We start from the raw sequence: 12,378 nt of genomic DNA, 5'->3' as shown, positions 1-12,378 counted from the left end.
CTAGGCAACAGAGTGAGAACCCTCTTTAAATAAAAAAACAAAAGACAGAGACTTTTAAAGAAATCAATGAACATGTACATGTACACATGGATATGAGAAACCAGTAACAGTGATTCCATGTAAGGTGGGGAATTAGATAGCTAGGTGTCAGGAATAGACAGGAAACTTGTTTTTCACTTTTTAAAACTTTTAAGTTGTTATGTAAATATATAACCTGTGTGAATTCACTCAAGGTAGTATCAAAAAATATTAAGGGAAAAACAGTAGACAAAGTTACAGAATATAGTCTCAAACCCTTTTAGAATGCCTAAAAGTTTTTTTCATAGTTTCAGTAGAAGTTTTGGCTAAATGGAGCCGAAATCCCCTTTACATTTAGTTAATAAGTAAAACAAATAGCTTAAGTATGTGAAAGAGTTTACTTAACTAACTTGTTTACTCACGTAGTCTTAAAACTAACCTTTAAGTCAGATGGTCCTCTCAAGAGGAAGCTGACCAAGGATATACCCTCTAATAGTGTTTGATTTATGCATCAGAACCTGTGCTTTAATCTTCACTCTAGTAGTGCTGACTCAAGCCTTTGTCAATTAAACTTTACTAAATAAATGCAAGTTTCACTGGCTGGGGAGGGCTAGTAGTCACAACTGTTTATAGCACTCTCTAAGGAGTCTGTAAGAAGCCACACAGACCCTCAGCCAAACTAGCAAAGCATAATATCTGTGTGTCAGTCTACTTTATTCATCCGTCGCTGAGTCAAAGTCTGCAAGACAGACCCCCGCAGGTAGTGACCCTGACAGTGGCACCCAAATGTAGGGCGACACCGACAATCACCAATTCAAAAAACAAATACATGATAAAAAGTTGGGGGGGAATAAGCCAAAAAGGTAGCTTTCAGTGTACTTTCTGATGTCCTCCTAAAGACTTACACATCTGAAGACTAGAATGTGGGATGCATGAGAATGAGGACTGGGTGTCCCCAGCACCAAAACTACAACCTGACACATAATAGATGCACTAGAATCCCAGATGAATCAGAAGTCCTGCCCTGCCCTGTCTTATGGGCTTGCAATACAGTTCATTCTAGCACAGAATGAAAACTACTTCAGGCTGGGTGCTGTGGCTCATGCCTGTCATCTCAACACTTTGGGAGGCAGAGGTGGAAGGATCACTTGAGGTCAGGCATTCAAGACCAGCCTGGGCAACATCACAAGACCTCATCTCTATTTTATGTGTGTGTGTATGTGTATACACATATATATGTATATATGTACACATATATATCATAAAATATACAAATATAAATATATAATAAAATACATAATAAATATATATTTCAAGTCCCATCATTCTTCCCAATACAGAAAACACCTGGAAGGACCTGTAAGCCAGGTGTGGCCCTCTGCCTCGATTCCCAGCCATCTGTGCTAAGTGTGCAGGATTCACCAAATGTAATACAGATTTCTTCAAGAAAAAGCGTTAACATCTAACAAATCATGGCTTTCCTTACATTTCCTGGGAAATGGAGCGATCTCTCCCATATGCTTCTATCAACTGATACTCAATTCAATTTTATAACAAGTTCATGGCAGCACAGCATAACCTCACATCCACTGAGCACAAGGGTCAGCACGCTTTTTCTGTAATGGGCCAGACAGTGACTGTTTCAGCACTGTGGGCCACAGAATCTCTATTACAGCTGCTCAATCTGCCACTGGACGAGAGCAGCCATTGAAGATACGTAAGGAATGGGTATGACTATGTTCCAATAAAACTTCACAGAAATAGGGTGTAGGCCAAATTTGGCCTGTGGGCTGTAATTTGCCAACCCTTGATATAGCACACCAGCCCTGTCACATAGGAAAGGCAGGTGTTTCATCCTGTTTTATAGGCTGAGGAAACCAAGGCTCTGAGAGGCTAAATAATTTGCCCAAGGTCACCCAGCTGGTAGTCATGATTACAAAACAGGTTTCTAACTCCAAGCCTTTGCACCAAGCTCGACTTTGTCTATTTTTTATATTTTTCAAATGGGCTTTCCTCAGTCTCTGCAACCTCTTTGCTGTTAGGTATCTACATTTATCATCCCTAATTTCTCCATGAAGATACAAGCTCTCCATCTTCAAGTGGTTTTGCCTAGCAAGTACTTCCCAGCCTAAAGAAGGAGACAGATGCATCCATAGGTGGGTTAGATGATTCTTTTCATTATATACACATATTCTGAGTGCAGTCCTGAGTCTACAGTGATGAAACCTGCCACCTTCCCAGGGCATAAGCACTGTCTGTCTCTGATGCAACTGCCCTCTCAGTTTCTTAGTCACTGTAAACAATTTTCCCAGCACACTTAAATCCCTGAATGATTCACCTATTCAACACTGGCTACTGGCTACAATTTACCCTGCTAAAAGGCATCACCAACAAGGGGTAAGCAAGTTAATTGTAGACTGAACAGAATTTGTACAGATCTGTTTGAACACCATGGGTTGTGAATGAGTTGACAAAGATGGGAACTGTCAGCTTTGAGAAGACTTTTCCACATCATATAGTCTTTTAAAACTGCTGAGGGCCACTGTGAATATTACTGAGCAGCAGGGAATCCTTTGGACTAGGAATTAGAACAGTTTATGCCCAAAGCCATATAATATCATAGACTCTGACACTGGAGATGACAGCCCCAAAATGAAGGCATGATCATTAAAAACAAAACAAAACAAAAAAAACCCTCTCTGCTCTGTCAGTGCCTGCCATGATGCCACAGTCTCAGCAAAGGTTTCACCTGGCTCCATCTTCTGTTTAACAGCAGAATAGTCTTCCATAAGGAGCTTCTGTAGAACATGATCAATTTAGCAATGTTTGGACTTATTGCAGAAAACCCTGCACACTCTCCCTGACAAGGTCAAATAAATCCAGACCTTAATTGAAGAAACCACAATTCTGAGTTTTCTGTACAGATAAAGAGTAGGCAATTTATTCCTATCTCTACAACATCCTTCATTTTACAAAGGTCTTGCTTCAGCTTTCCTTTAAAAAGACAGCTCCCCTGCCATACTGGTGTTTATTTCTAGAATACTCTATGTACCTAGGGGAGAGGCTGGAAGCAGAAAAACTGAAGCATTAAGAACCAGGAACTGCCAATGGCCAAGAATCAGAGCTCAACTAAGAAGTGTAACTTGAGTTTCCCAAAGCATGGGACCCATACAGCTGAGAGTTTGCAAGATGAATTTAGCAAGCAGGAATACTAAAGAATGTTTCAGGGTCACACAGCATTAGATAACACTGACATATATACTAGGAAAGTCATCCCTTTGCAGTCCTTTTCAGTCCTACTTGGGTCAAAGAGAAACTCTCAGTGTGGTAGTGTTAAACGGCCCTCTAGGCTGGGCACGGTGGCTCATGCCCGTAATCCCAGCACTTTGGGAGGCTGAGGTGGGTGGATTGCTTGAGCAGAGGAGTTTGAGACGAGCCTGGGCAACATGGAGAGACGCCATCTTTACAAAAAATACAAAAATTAGCCAGCGTGGTGGCATGCGCCTGTAGTTCCAGCTACTCAGGAGGCTGAGGTGGGAAGATCACTTGAGCCTGGGAGGCTGAGGTTTCAGTGAGCTGAGAATGCGCCACTGCATTCCAGCCTACACAACAGAGGGAGATTATCTCAAAAAAAAGAAGCGGGAAAAAAAGTCAATTTAAAGAAAAATGCTCAGTAGGTGATACATGAATCTAGCAAAAATCGTGATGGTTACACATGAATGGCTGCCACTGAGAGGCAAACTCGTGCGATAGACGGCACCAGGCTGAGGCACCAGTGTGGCAGCTGGCCCTCTCCAACCTGGCTCTTCCACACATCAGCTGGGAGACCTTGGCTTCCTCATCTATTTAATGAGAACATTCAAATAGTCACGTCTGTTCTTTTTTACTTTGGTTATTTAAACATTTCTGGAATTATGACAGGCAATTAAAGAGTAGGATTTGGCTTGCCCCCACAAGCATCTTCTTCCCTATTCGAGCTTCCAGAATCTAAAACATCACCTGGCAAAGACTTGGTGCTTGATCATGTTTATCGCCTGACTGAATAAACTGAAAAACAAAACATTTTATCTATTTATCGTGTCAAGTGAGGCATCCGAGGGTTAAAGACAGTGATCAGTGGCCCTGTGGCACAATGTGAAGCAGACAATGCCAGGAAGGAGAGCTGGCCACGATGGCACCAGGGAGAACACACTCTCACATCCCAGGCTCAGGGTCCTCTGCCACTGGTTAACACACAAGCTGTGCATTTGGGAGCTCTTATGTCTGAACACAGTGGCAAAGATTCACTGGATAGGGGACATGTCAGTGGATCCAGATAAACATTGCATCAAGGAAATGAAGTTTAATCTGGGGTTAGAAGTAAGGCACATCTTACAATTTTCTTTTAATGCTCTCACTGATTTTGAAAGGTGGGATCTTGAGTTCCGATATCTTAATCTTAAGGGTATAAGGTAAAATCCAAGAATAAACAATGTAAAACACTTCCATAGAATCTCATAGACACATCTCTCCTTGCTTCTCCTGACTTACTGATTTCTTTTTTTTTTTCTTTTCTTTTCTTTTTTTGAGATGGAGTCTTGCTCTGTCACCCAGGCTGGGGTGCAATGGCACAGTCTCAGCTCACTGCAACCTCCGCCTCCTGGGTTCAAGCAATCTCCTGACTTGGCCTCCCAAGTAGCTGGGATTACAGGTGTCTGCCACTATGCCTAGCTAATTTTTGTATTTTTAGTATACATGGGGTTTCACCACATTAGGCTGGTCTCGAACTCCTGACTGCAGGTGATCTGCACACCTTGGCCTCCCAAAGTGCTGGGATTACAGGCGTGAGCCACTGCGCCCAGCCGACCTACTTCTGCCGACAGTAACTGCATCAGTCTAACCTCCTAGATGCCAATGCATCTTTCATTGTCCTACTTGCTCACCACTTCTATTAGGCAAAGGTAAAGAGGTACCAGCACTGGAATCAACTTGTCCAAATCTAAACAAACTACACTGCCAGATATATGGCAATTTAAATGTAAATTAATAAAAGCCAAAGAAAATTCAAACCTCGATTCTTCAGTCACACCAGCCACATTTCAAGTGCTCAACAGGTACATGTGGACAAGCACTACCATATTAGACAGCACAGCTTTAGGGGACTTACACCCCTAAACACCAATCCCTTAGGCCAGTTGGGTTCAACATTTACGAGGAATGTAAGGTAAGAAGAAAAACTATCACCAGGTGTGGAACTTTGTATGAGTCAGACCACAGCTCCTCTCAGACACCACACTGGCTCCAGGTCCTCCTTTCCTCTCCCTTTTATTTCTGTAAATGCTGTTCTTTCATGCTCCATATAGTCCTCCCACCACCAGCTGCCACAGGAATCTCCTGAATTCACACCAGGGATTAGGCTGTGCTGGTCTCATGTCCGCCAAATAAAATGTGAACTCTGACCACCCGATGTGATCCCAGCTCAGCTTCCCAGTCCTGACTCCCAGTCTTTGCCTGCACTCCAAATAAGCAGTTCCCAGCCCCCAGGCAAGCCCCATACAGCTTCATTGTGTCTTCCTTCCTGCCGACCCCTTGGCGTGGAACACTCCCACGTCTTGGCTGCCTGATGAGCTCTTCTCTGCCTTCAAGGCTGGGACAAGTGTCCCCTTCCCAAGAAAACATCAGGGCCCATGAGTGCAGGCCTTCCAGACCCCCTTCAAATTCAGAGCCAGGTTCCCCACATATTCTTTCAGAACTATTTGTAGGGGGCTTTTAGGGTGTGCATCAGAGCTTTGAAAACCTTCACGTGCCAAATCCCTTCCCACTAGACCTGATCAGAGAAATCAGGCAGCACAGTTTGGCCTGCTGGGCTTACAACAGCAGTCCCAGTCTCATTAAAGGCGGCCTTTTGTGGGGAATCTATGGTGGTAAAAATCCATACTCACTCTTCAAAGAGCACAGCCTTCTTTCCCAACTGCCACTGGCTCTGGCAGGAGCTGAAAATGAGATTCTGGAATCACACAAAATAAAATGACAAAGCATTTACTTATACTAGGGAATATGAATGAGGTACTAACAGCCGGCCAGACTGCCAGCTTCAATGAAGGTGGAGCACTCTCTTCCTCAGCACAAAGTACAAATAGCTTGTGGCTTTATGGGACGCCTCCTGTTCAGGTCACCTCCCCCAATAAGGCAATTAGGCAAACGTGCACAAAGGGCAGGCATCTCAGATAACAAGTCAGGATTATAAAGGATTGAAGGAGCTCAAAGAAATCTGGTGAGTAGCCAAGCCTGGAATGTGCTGCTCGATAGTTAAAGCTCTCCTCCATCACGATTAGGGCATACCTAAACTGTTCAGAAAGGAATGGAAGCAGGGCAGCAACCAACGGGCAAGTGAGGATAATACTGTTACCAGAGGGATAGCACTGGTACAGTCAGGGGGCTGCACAGCTCCAAAACTGCAGCTGGGCAGAAGCAGGGAGGCGCTACAACTGCTCAGCAGCAAGAGAATGAGACGAGCAAAGGAAATGAAATCAGCAAAACCCCTCAATTGTTTCAGATGAATCAAAGTGTTAAGTATAAAAAATAAAACCATCAGCTCGGCGCAGTGGCTCACACCTATAATCCCAGCACTTTGGGACGTCGAGGCAGGCAGATCACAAGGTCAGGGGTTCAAGACTAGCCTGGCCAACATAGTGAAACCCCATCTCTACTAAAAATACAAAAATTCGCTGGGCTTAGCGGTGGGCGCCTATAGTCTCAGCTGCTCAGGAAGCTGAGGCAGGAGAATGGCTTGAACCCGGGAGGCGGAGGTTGCAGTGAGCCGAGATTGTGCCACGGCACTCCAGCCTGGGCAACAGAGACTCTGTCTCAAAAACAAAAACAAAAACCATTAAGTTCTAAGAAAAAACATGAGAATTCTATTTTTAAAGTATCTCCATAGAAAAGGGCTTTCTAAGTAATGTCTAATATCCAGAGGCCATAACAAAAGGATTATTAATTGCATTAAAAAGTGTTTAAATGTCCACGTGGAAAGAGAGACCATAAATAAGAATAAAATTTGTAAATACGTATCAGAGGAAACATAGTAATTTCCTTAATGTATAAAGCTTTCCTACAAATCAAGACCACCAACAACAAAACCTAATAGAAAAATGAGCAAACGATCTGAACAGATAATTTACCAGGAAGGAAATACAAATGACTCTTAACTATATAAAAAGAGGCTCAATCTCATTTATAATAAGAGACATGCAAATTAAATCTACAGGGTGATGGTGATCTTTCTTTATCATACTGGCAAAGAATAAGAAGTTTAATACAGACGGTGCTGCTGAGGCTACGGAAAAATAGATGCTCTCATATGATGTACCAATTTGCATTCTCATCAGCAAACTCTACAGATGGCAATTTGGCAGAATCTGTGGCTGTGTAAAATGCACATATCCTTGACCTAATGACCTTCTCTTCTTCTAGGACTTTATCTATTTTATGCCTGATTAGGTGTGAAAATGTTTGTGTTAGAGTATTACAATAGTATTCATAATGACAAACAATTGGAAATAACTCACATGCTCACATAGAGTAAACTTATAGTTAAGTAAATGATGGTATAGCTTTACAAAGAAACATATATGGCCATTAAATATAAATAGAAGTTAAATATAAATCCTTTATATGATGAGACAGTCCTATTTGTCACTATGGGTAACAACTTCCAAGGTACATTAACTCAAAAAAGCATGGAACAGAAGAATAAGAGTAATACCTCTAACACTGAAAAACAGAGAGTGAGAGAGAAAATATATTTGTTATGCTTACGTATGTGTGAAATCCTTCTGAAGGGACACAAAAGAAATTGGCTACGGTTATGGTTAGCACTGGAAGGGAAACTGCAGGGCTGGGGACAAAGATTAGAGGGAGACTTTTCCCTGATACCTTTTCTCCCTTTTGAAGTGCTACCATGCGCATATTTAATTAAAAACTACAATATAGGCTGGGCACTGTGGCTCATGTCTGTAATCCCAGCACTTTGGGAGGCCAAGGCGGGAGGATCACTTGAGGCCAGGAGTTCAAGACCAGCCTGGCCAATAGGGTGAAACCCCAACTCTACTAAAAATACAAAAATTAGCCAGGCGTGGCGGTGTGCGCCTGTAGTCCCAGCAACTCAGGAGGCTGAGGCATGAGAATCGCTTGAACCTGGGAGGTGGAGGTTACAGTGAACCAAGACAGTCATTGTACTCCAGCCTGGGTGACAGAGCCAAACTCTGTTCCTTATTCTTGCCCTAATTGATAAGGCCATTGGACTTTGTAACCAACCTTGACTCCATACCCTATGACCCCCTACTCCCAGCTTGCAAAAAACTACCCACCCCAAACCTATAAAACCAACTCCTATCCAACCACCCTTTGCCGACGCCCTTTTCAGCCTCAGCCCGCCTGCACCCAGGTGAATAAACAGCTATGGTGCTCACACAAAGCCTGTTTGGTTGGGGGGAGGGGTGAGGGTCTCTTCATTCAGCACGTATTTTAACACTAGTCACATAGAGCTGCTTAAAATTAAATTGAAATTAAATAAAATTAAAAATTTGGGTCCTCAGCTGCACTAGCCACACTTCAAATGTTCAATAGCCACCTGTAGTTTGTGATTATCATACAGGACAGTAGAAATATAAACATTTCCCTTACCACAAAAGTTCTACTGGCCTGTCCTGGACTCTACACTAGTTCAAGAGGCCAGGCACTGTGATTCACACCTATAATCCCAGCACCTTGGAAGGCCGAGGCAGGAGGATCACTTTGGGCCCAGGAGTTTGAGACAAGCCTGGGCAATATAGCAAGACCCCATCTCTACGAAAAATACAAAAATTAGCTATGGTGGTGCATGCCTGTAGTCCCAGCTAGAATCGCTTGAACCCGGGAGGTAGAGGTTGCAGTGAACCAAGATCATGCCACTGCACTCCAGCCTGGGTGACAGAGTAAGACTATGTCTGGAAAAAAAAAAAAAAAAAAAAAAAAGGCCAGGCGTGGTGACTCATGCTTGTAATCCCAGCACCTTGGGAGTCCGAAGAGGGCAGATCATGAGGTCAGGAGTTCAAGACCAGCCTGATCAACATGGTGAAACCCCATCTCTACTAAAAAAAATACAAAAATTAGCTGGGCATGGTGGCTCATGCCTTGTAATCCCAGCTACTCAGGAGACTGAGGCAGGAGAATCACTTGAACCTGGGAGGCGGGGGTTGCAGTGAGCCGAGATGGTGCCACTGCACTCTGGCCTGGGAGTCAGAGCAAGACTCCATCTAAACAACAAAAAAAATACCCACTAGAGACAGCCACCAAACATTAACTGCTTCCCATTATAAGGGGAAAGAATACAAATGTGAATGCTGGAAGGATGGAAGATGAAACTCCCTCCATCTCCACACACTCTAGGCAGCCTAGCAGCCCACTCTATTAACATTCAATGACTGGGGACTACTGCCCACGTGACTGTCCAAAGGTTATGCCTCCACAGCAGGAACTTTCGTCCTTAAGACTCCAAGTCCAGTACTCTAAGATAGAAAATAGGAATTTACTAAATGATAAACGTTCTTATCATTCTAATCTAGAACCACATGACCATCCATGAACTATACATTCTTATCTCCTTTGTGGTTCTGGGAGAGGTACTGATTAGATGGTTTGCTCTCTCCTGGTTTGCACCAAAGTTCAGACAACTAGTTCCTCATGGGGGTTCTTGTTGAAGAACCAGCCCAGCCCACAGTCCCCTCCCTGCTTTGGCCACCTGGGCGGCACTGTGGGAAAGAGAATACAGCCCAGCCAGGCTGGTCTTGTGGGTGAAGGATCAGAGAGAACCAGAAAGCCTCGCTACCTGATCCTCTAGAGAAGTGACAGCCAGAGGAGGGACAGGCAGGCAGATCAGTCCGAGGCTAAGCTGGAAGGCAGAGGGGTTGTGCATCCTGTGGTACAGCTTTTAACAAATCACACTGACCAAGAAGCAAGGCGATGAAACATGTCACACATGCTCTGACCTCACCCAGCAACATCAGCCTCTGGTCAAGATGTGGGCTGTGGCGATAGCCTGGAATAACTGCCTGTTTGAACATGTTTAAAATGAGACAACCCTACAGGATTATAAGCCAGTCTCCTGCTGGATGTAACAGGAACCAAAAGCCACTTGACTCTTTACCTTCAAGAAGCCTAGTCTTCAGGCACTAGTGGAGACCACAATAGGCTTTGAACATTTCTCACTGAATTAGCATGAATACACATACTGTCATCAGCCAGGTCACCCCTCAAAGGTAAAGTGCTAGAAAGAGCATCATGTAAGTGACTATTTGCCACATGACCGATAGGAATTAAAATAGCCCTCTATTGGTGTGCCATATAGCAGGGGGCAAAAACAGAACCTCAGCACCCAAAAGATTCTCCGTTGCCCAAACTTGCACTTTTAGATAAGAGGAAATAGGCTGGGCGCAGTGGCTCACACCTGTAATCCCCGCACTTTCGGAGGCTGAGGCGGGCGGATCACTTGAGGTCGGGAGTTCGAGACCAGTCTGACCAACATGGAGAAACCTCATCTCTACTAAAAATACAAAATTAGCTGAGTGTGGTGGCACATGCCGGCAATCTCAGATACTTGGGAGTCTGAGGCAGTAAAATTGCTTGAGCCTGGGAGGCAGAGGCTGAGGTGAGCCGAGATCACGCCACTGCATTCCAGCCTGGGCAACAAGAGCAAAACTCCATCTCAAAAGAAAAAAAAAAAAAAGAGGAAAAGCAGGTAGATCAAAGATGGTTTTTTTTTTTTTGAAACAGAGTCTCTCTCTGTCGCCCAGGCTAGAGTGCAGTGGCACAATCTCAGCTCATTGCAACCTCTGCCTCCAGAGTTCAAGCAATTCTCCTGCTTCAGCCTCCCCAAGTAGCTGGGATTACAGACGTGAATCCCCACACCGGCTAATTTTTGTGTTTTTAGTAGAGTCAGGATTTTGCCATGTTGGCCAAGCTGGTCTTGAACTCCTGGCCTCAAGTGATCCTCAAGTGATCCACCCGCCTTGGCCTCCCAAAGTGCTGGGATTACAGGTGTTAGCCACCATGCCCAGCTCGGGGTTTTGCCTTTCTAAAGGAGGTGAAGTGGCCAGGCGCAGTGGCTTATGCCTGTAATATCAGCACTTTGGGAAGCTGAGGTGGGCGGATTACCTCAGGTCAGGAGTTCGAGACCAGCCTGGCCAATGTGGTGAAATCCCATCTCTACTAAAAATACAAAATTAGCCAGGTATGGTGGCAGGCGCCTGTAATCTCAGCTACTCGGGAGATTAAGACAGAAGAATCACTTGAACCTGGGAGGCGGAGGTTGCAATGAGCCGAGATCATGCCATTGCTCTCCAGCCTGGGTGACAGAGACTCCATCTCCAAAAAACGACAACAACAACAACAATAACAAAAAGGAGGTGAAGTTGGTCTACGGTACTTCCTAACGGCAGGAACAAAGTTGATGTTAAACAAACAAAAAAAAGCCCTGCTAATAAACACTGGCGAGCTTTAGCAGGACCAGATTTCCTACTCCCAGCACAAAGTCTAGGACCCCAGCATTCAGGACTCTCGTGAGCTCATGCCCGTGTTCTTTCTAGCCGGAATCTCCTCCCCAGAGACCTCAAAAAGATAAGCACCAGAAAAAAGGATATGTGGTAAAGCCACACTCAGAATTTCATTGTTAAGAGTAAAATACAGTTTTGTTTAGTGCTTTACCCAAATAAATAAAAAAAATCAAATCCATTTTAAAAGCAATAGTAAGTTTTAAGCAAATTTTAGGCTAAGCAAAATTTAGGCTATAATTACACTTTTGTGCCTTTTTTTCTTGAAACAGGGTCTTGCTCTGTTGCCCAGGCTAGACTGTAGTGGCACAGTGCAGCCTCAACTTCCTGGGCCCAAGTGATCCTTCCACCTCAGCCTCCTGAGTAGCTGGGACCACAGATATGCACCACCACGCTCAGCTAAGTTTTCATTTTTTGTAGAGATGGGGTCTCTCCATGTAGCCCAGGCTGTTCTCAAACCCCTGGCCTCAAGCAACCCTTCTGCCTTGACTTCCCAAAGTGCTGCGATTACAGGTGCGAGCCACCATGCTCAGCCCTGTGTCAATTCTTAGAACAAAGACTTCATCTCATGTAGATTGTTTTACAGTATGGCAAATCCTTCCAATCAACATTTGGTCATTACTGTGCTATCATAAAGAAGCCATGTTTGCAAAAATATCTTTTGGCTTCACTGATTTCTCGAGGGCCTCTCAATTCTTTGACGTTCAAGTCTCTCCCCTGAAGGAGCGTTCATCCTTTCTCTTCATCAACTGTTGACAGATCTCACATTGCCAGATCCTACTATTGCTTTGAC

The 12,378-nt window shown here is 44.2% G+C and overlaps 1 protein-coding gene across 2 annotated transcripts in view; it reads right to left on the bottom strand.

Annotated features, from left to right (window-relative positions):
* Positions 1-12,378, bottom strand: part of ABHD6 (abhydrolase domain containing 6, acylglycerol lipase) — a 49,058-nt gene that overhangs the window by 31,186 nt on the left and 5,494 nt on the right. Inside the window, exon 1 of one of the 2 annotated variants that reach the window (XM_064367267.1) lies at positions 5,940-6,124. The exons of the other annotated variant lie outside the window; for it this stretch is intronic. The gene's annotated coding sequence lies outside the window, so the exon portion shown is untranslated. Of the gene's footprint in view, positions 1-5,939; positions 6,125-12,378 lie in introns of those variants that run through there. 2 annotated transcript variants of the gene reach the window in all.

This window comes from Aotus nancymaae, unplaced genomic scaffold, assembly GCF_030222135.1.
Source record: "Aotus nancymaae isolate 86718 unplaced genomic scaffold, 86718_ANA_hifiasm-v0.15.2.pri h1tg000067l, whole genome shotgun sequence".
NCBI classification, from domain to species: Eukaryota; Metazoa; Chordata; class Mammalia; order Primates; family Aotidae; genus Aotus; species Aotus nancymaae.
This window is presented reverse-complemented; position numbering and strand designations above follow the sequence as displayed.